At 41.7% G+C, this 6695-nt stretch overlaps 1 long non-coding RNA gene across 1 annotated transcript; it reads left to right on the forward strand.

Moving 5' to 3' along the window:
- Positions 1-22: 22 nt before the first annotated feature.
- LOC126044567 (uncharacterized) lies at positions 23-6695 on the forward strand. The gene is made up of 3 exons (XR_007507716.1): positions 23-313; positions 3600-3689; positions 5478-6695. It is a non-coding gene; the product is annotated as an uncharacterized LOC126044567 (long non-coding RNA).

The raw sequence follows: 6695 nt of genomic DNA on the forward strand, positions 1-6695 counted from the left end.
GGCGGCGGTCTCGGCTCGGCTCGGCTCTGCCCCGCCGCTCCTCCCCGGCTCGGCCGGTCCCGGCTGCTGGAGGCCTGCCCGCCTCGCGGGATCCGTGCGTTTTTTCTGCCGGAGCCCGCTCGCAGCCCCCTGCCCCCCGCCGCCCCCGCTTTGCCAGGCAGAGTTCGGCCGTGCGGCTCCCGGCCCTTCTGAGGGACCCCGGCGGCCGAGGGCAGGTCTGGCGAAGAGAAGGGGAAAACACTTGCGGATTCTTGATCAGGCTTCATGCTTTTGCTTGCTTGTCCGTTATTTTAAATGCTCGCAGCTGGTAATGGTGCATAAAAAGCGCAAGAAATGACAGAACTAAGGAAATCACTCTAATTCCTCTGTCTTCTCACGAGTGACCCGAGGTGAAACAAGCTGCTCTGTTCGGCGTGCATCAGTAACGTTACAGGCAAACCAGAGCATCAACTTCTGTGGGCTCTAGAACTGCTGCTCGGAGTAGAAAACAGTAATTAGCAGACAGGAGTGATTGCCATCCAGTTACAGCACTTCTTACTGTAACTTATTTTTAAATACTCCGGGCTGAGGCTTTCCGTGCAGTTTCAATCCCCCAAATAGTTTATTCCATCACTGTTTTATCGCTATCGAATATTTATTGCTCCAATCATGGGCTGATGCTTTTATCCAGATTTGCTTTTTGACTGGGGGAAGGAATTTTTAGGGCTTGTGTGATGTCGGGTGTAGGTACAGGAGCATAAGAATTGCAGTAGCAGAACAGGCAAGCTTTCTGCGGTGCCTTTTATCTCCTTTTTCATGTTCTCATCTGTGCCATATGCATCCAAGCAAGGAAAGAAAGTGTATGCTTAGGCCAAGTTTGAGTAAAAACCTGCATGGGATGTTTTTGAGTGTCAGGACCAATGGAAAATGGCATTCTTTTCTCATGTTTTAAGTTCATATATTGTGAGTAGTTAGCTAAGGTTGACTGAATTTTGGGAAGTGAGGCATAAAATTTGTGTGTAGCCTTTATGAAGGCTGATGTTAGCTATGTCTCAAATAGATCAGGTATAGCGAAGCATTATTTTTTTTAAAATTCCTGTGTCATTACACATGGAAAAAAAAAGGTATAACAATAAGTATCAACCTTGCAAAAAAAGTGCAGTGCCAAAGCAGTCACTTTCCATACTTGCTCCATCATTAGCCATGTAGTCTGTACTGCCAAAACAAGAAATATCAACTAGTTTCATACATTCCAATGAACAGTTTTCAGATGGTTATTAAGCTCAGTTAGCCTTAGTTGAAAGAATCTGTTTACTATTGGTCATACAGATCACTCTTTAATGTACAACTTCTGACACACTGGTGTAGGAATGATAATATTTTTGAAGTTTTCTGTGAGAAATGGCTTGGACCCGTTTTGTTATGCAGAAGACAAGATTGACCCTCCCTGGGAAGATAAATGCCTGCACTTCTATTGAAGTGAAAGGGTTTGATGCAGCCAGAGAACTTAGCCCATGCAAAAGCACCACAAAGTAATGACATCCTATATACGTTAGGAGAAAAGCTAGGTGAATTTAGGGAAATCTGAATCGACGGGGTCACTTTCTTTTATGCTCAGTGGTGACTTTAATGCTTTTTAAAGAAAAAAAATTCATCGTAGACATGTTTGGGAGCAGATTTCATGGAGCAGAAGTTTAAGAGAACAACATTGTACACAAATACCATACAAAGACTGCACTGTTAGAACCACAGCTGAAACACAGTCATACAATAAGTTCTTACCATTTGCTTCATGACCAAAATCCTAGGACAACCAGGACATTGGGACCTTGTGCCTTCTCCTATGCTCCAGTTTTCATGCCTGAGTTTGCCACATTCCCATCTTTGCAAGCTTGGGAATAGCCAGCAAAATCATCACTGAGAGCTATTGTGCCAAGGGTATTGTCATAGAATTATAGAATGGTTTGGGTTGGAAGGGACGTTAAAGGTCACCTAGTTCCAACCCCCCTGCCACGGGCAGGGACACCTTCCACTAGACCAGGTTGCTCCAAGCCCCATCCAGCCTGGCCTTGGACACTGCCAGGGATGGGGGGGCATCCACAACCTCTCTGGGCAACCTGTGCCAGTGCCTCACCAGCTTCACGGTGAAAAATTTCCTGTATGCTTTGGTGCCCAGATCAAGCAAACCAAGAAACACAGCTCTTGGGGCTGCGTCTCAATCATTTCCTTTAGTAATAGCATGTGCACTGTCTGTGTTAGTGGAAAGGGAAAATGAAACTCAAGCATGCCAACAGAATGACAAAGAAAAATAGTACTGGGGCTGGCTGCTGTCTTCAAGGTCTGAGTGCCCCCCTTTATGTTTCATGGTTTATTGGAACATGTGAGAGGCTTTTATAAAAATAGGAACCTGCTTCGAAAATTGTTCATTGTAGTGCTTTACAGCAGGGGATGCGTGGGGATTATGTAGTAGAATACAAATGAAAATACAGTTCAACTTTGTTCAGTATCTATTGAAAAGCAAACAGGAACTTATTTATCTACCTGTAGTCTTCTTCAGTACTTTTTTTTTTAGGCAGGTGGAGAAACTGTCACATTTTTCATTTCTGTCAATGTTAATTCATATTGTATAGTCAAATGAGTAGCCACACCAACTTCAGTGGGATTGTGTGTATAAGGGCTGCTTATCGTGACATAGTGATGGAACTGACTTTAAACTGACGTTTAAGAAGTAATTATCCACTCAGGCCATAAAAAAGAAACTATTTTTAAAATGGAAAACTTTTTGTTGTGTATAAACATAAAGAATTAACTCTATTGATTAACCCAACTTTTAGAACAGCCTAATTAGAAAAGCTCCTGGTAAGGAAACATGGATTAATGACTGTGTTTATTGGGATGCAAATACAGTGAAAAAGAAATAAACACCAACTGTGAATTCAAGGTAAAAAGAAATTGAGTTTGTGAATTACAATCAACATTGTACAGCAACAGAACTGCTTAGCACAGAGAAAGGAAGGGAGGCCGCAGGAGCTGCTGTTTTCTCCTGTTGATATAACATTATTAATGTTGATGGCATTTCTCCAGCAAATATTTCACATAAATCATGTATCATCACTTGTGACAGCATGATGGCATAAAAGAATATTACTGTTGTCTGTGATCTACCTAAAGCTAACTGCTTGCATAGGTTTCATTAGTTTTCAACTGACAGGAAAAAAACTGATTAAAAACGTGGATTTATGTTCTGATGTACACTTCTCAGATGGGGTTAAGACTTTTAAATCTTCTCTTCTGTCCTCACCCATTCCAGATCTCTGTAATGTCCTTTTTCTATTATTCTAATTTCTTCTATCTCTTCCCACATGTGGGGTTGTTTGACACATCTCTAACTCCATCCTTTCTATCTTTGTATTCCACCTGCTATGGATCCGTTGGTCTTTCCCTTTCCTTGTTGCTTCCAGATCTACTCTGTCTTCAAAGCTATATGATTTCAGGGGCTTTCTGTACCTGTTTAGGACTCTCGCTATTGCACAGTTTCTTCAGTACTCTGGTTTTTAACTCTTGTCTAATCCAGTGTTTCCAGACCTGTAGTCCTCATGTTTTGTTTCCTTGTTTTCAAGGACAGGTTTCCAATGCTTTGATTTGAAAAAATCAGGAATGACCTACCTAGCCCATCCCTATATTGATGCTCCAGGTGTCAGCTACTGCTGGTAGGTTCCTGTGCTTCGATTTCTCATAAGGGAGCCTCACTGCCCATTGCACGCAAAGATTGCTGACGTATGGAGTGCAGGAAGCAAAACCTGGCTGTTACTGAGGGCTAGCCTGCCCTCACAGAAGAACTTTTAAGACAGCTAAGCAGCACCAGGCAGTGGTGCAACAGAGCCTACGTACAACTACACGCCTGGGTGGCTCTCAAAGTACTAGAAATGAGCATTTTGCTTTTCTTTGGCACCTGTCACTGCTGCACTACAGCAGTCCTGTCTGGCGGGCCAGAATCCATTCACCACGGTACACTGCTGCGAGCATGTGTTGTCGATCGCAGCATTCCTAGCAGTTTTGTCTGCCAGTGTCAGCATCAGGCCTGCTGGTCTCCTCACAGGCTTTCAACTATTTTATTATAATTCCTCCTCACTTCCTGTTTGTTGCCTGCTATTTTTCTGCTGTTGCTGCTGGTTTTCTATTCTTTCCAGTCCTCCCAGTCTCACAGTCCAGCTGTCCCTCCCAGCTGCCGTGGACCCTACCATCTCCCATATTCCACCCCTTCTGCTGCTGCAGGGGCATCACCCACAGCCTCATTCTCCCTCTGCAGGAAATAACTATCATTCCTGCTGTGCTACACACCATGGCTATTGGAGGACATTAGTTAAATAACTAAATTGTCTTGAGACTGAGCACCATGTAAGGGTTACAGCATGATCGTGTTTGTTCTGGGCAATCAACTTTATGTAATGGGAAACTCCATCCAAAGCTGGATCCTAGGAAAATGCTGGGTGAGACTATCAAATACATAATGTCACCCTTGTCTAGTGCAGCACTACGCAGAAACTTCACACTTCCATGAAATGATCCTCCAAAGGGCAAGTTTGGCCCAGAATTACTGTGGCTGGATGGTAATCTATCTGAGAAATCACTTTCCTTTTCTACTTATTACAAACTCTTTCAAATTCTTGGATTCACGTTCTTATTTCTGGAAACAAATCCATGACCCCAGATAATTAATTTGCTTTAACAGTCAACAGGAAAATGGAACTGCCATTTATTTTTTAGCTTGACTTTGTGTACAGACTCGGGCAATTACATCTTCATCTTTTAGTTAATTTTATCTGCTACAGACTCGGTTAAATTTACTTGCAGATTTCAGTTATTTCCTGAAAGTCTGCAGGATATGAGAAATTGCTGTTTATATATTAATCACTGAAATGTTTTATCCTGACTTCCTAAGGAAATAAAGCTTATGTGAGCAAACCATATGTGTGCACACTTCTTTATCTGTCCTTTCACTCTGCCCTGTCTCCATTGCATTAATTGACTAATTTCAACCTGTCTGAAAGGAAAGTTGTTATTTTAGAGATGAATTGTGTACTCCTTAAGTGCTGTGTTGTCCCTAATAGTTTTGGGTTTTCTTCTTCCTTTCACTGAGGAAACGGTTGCAGTATGAACCTGCCACCTATTAGACTCAATAAAATCCACTCACCAGAGCAGTAAGTTCCCCAACCATGGAAAAAGCTTCACTTGATGAGCATAACTTATTAGGCACTGTTGTAAGCCACAAATGCACAAGGAACCAACTTAGGCGGTTTTGCTGCTCACAGACTGTCTGATTTTGTTCACTTGATTTTCTTAAAATCCTGAATGCTGGGTCACATGGCATGCATGGGAATAAAGTTTGCAATTATTTTAATGATTATTTAAACACTCCCACTAAAAGTTTAAGTTTCAAATGCCTTTAGCTGATTATCTGTAATAAAAGATATTTCTTGCCTTTTTATAATTGCCAGATTTACAATCATGCTATTTTCCACGAGGTCAGCACATTCTTGTGGCTGGAAGAGGTCCATATCTGCTAGCTTTCCAGCAAGAAATGCTATAAATGGCTGCTACAACATCAGTGGCACAGAAGAATGTGGGATATGACACCATCTATCCGCTGTGCTGCTTAGAAGATGTGTCCTCTGAGAGTTGAGGTCTGCAGATGGAGCAGGTAAAAAAAAAAGAAAAAAAAGCTGTAAGTTAGGAGATGACAATGCAGTTGTATTACCCTCCACCCAAATTCATGCCCTTGTAGCCTCCTTTGTCCCTGGAGCAAATTCAAAGAAGCTGAAAGCAGCAGCAGGGGAAGGAAATACTCTGAGAAATTTGCCAAAATAGTGACATTATGATTGACTGAAGGAGCACAGCTGCCACAGGAGAGGATGCAGACTTCGAGGGCGGGCATGAATCTTCACTGCTACGGGGCATACACTGTCAGATATGTGAGGATAACCCAGAAATCACCTTCTCCTTCACGATCATTAAACAAAAGCTGTGCAGAGATTATGGCACCCGAGAATCCAGAGTGTAGACTCAGAGGAGCTGCAGGAGAGGACAAATCCTTGTGATAGAATGCAAATACTGTCATTTCTTATGAAGGGAGAGAAGATCTACTGGAATTTAGTACAAGACAGAGGTCTACCTCTTTGCTGTGATAATATTGGGCCAAACTTGGGGAAAAAAGGGAAGAACAACTGACTTTCTTGAGATTTCACTACTGGATGTATTGGAGATGGTGATCACATTGTAGCTGTCATGATCCAAAGATATAATCAAGTGATCTTTCTGGGGAAGCTAACTTACATGAAAATTATTTTATTAGAGATGTATACAATTGATGAAAATACAGACAATTCGGAGAGCACATAAGCTCTTCTCCAACTGTCCTATTGACATTTTCTTGTGTGATGTTTTTAACTTTTACAAATATTTCAAAAGATCAAAACATACCTGTTTTATATATCCTTGGTCAAATTTGCAACCCAATTAAAAATATACCTGCTTAGCTTACAAATAAACTAATGTTATTCCCTACTGACTTGCATCAGTTTAAGGTTGTTATTGTTTATAATTTTTGTTCTGAAATGCAAATTCATGGTCCCACATGTGGTGCACTCTGTCATGTTAATTACTACAGAAATAAAGAATAAAATGTGGCCACAGGCTAAGTTAATACGTGATATGTT

This window comes from Accipiter gentilis, chromosome 11 (genome assembly GCF_929443795.1).
Source record: "Accipiter gentilis chromosome 11, bAccGen1.1, whole genome shotgun sequence".
NCBI classification, from domain to species: domain Eukaryota; kingdom Metazoa; phylum Chordata; class Aves; order Accipitriformes; family Accipitridae; genus Astur; species Astur gentilis.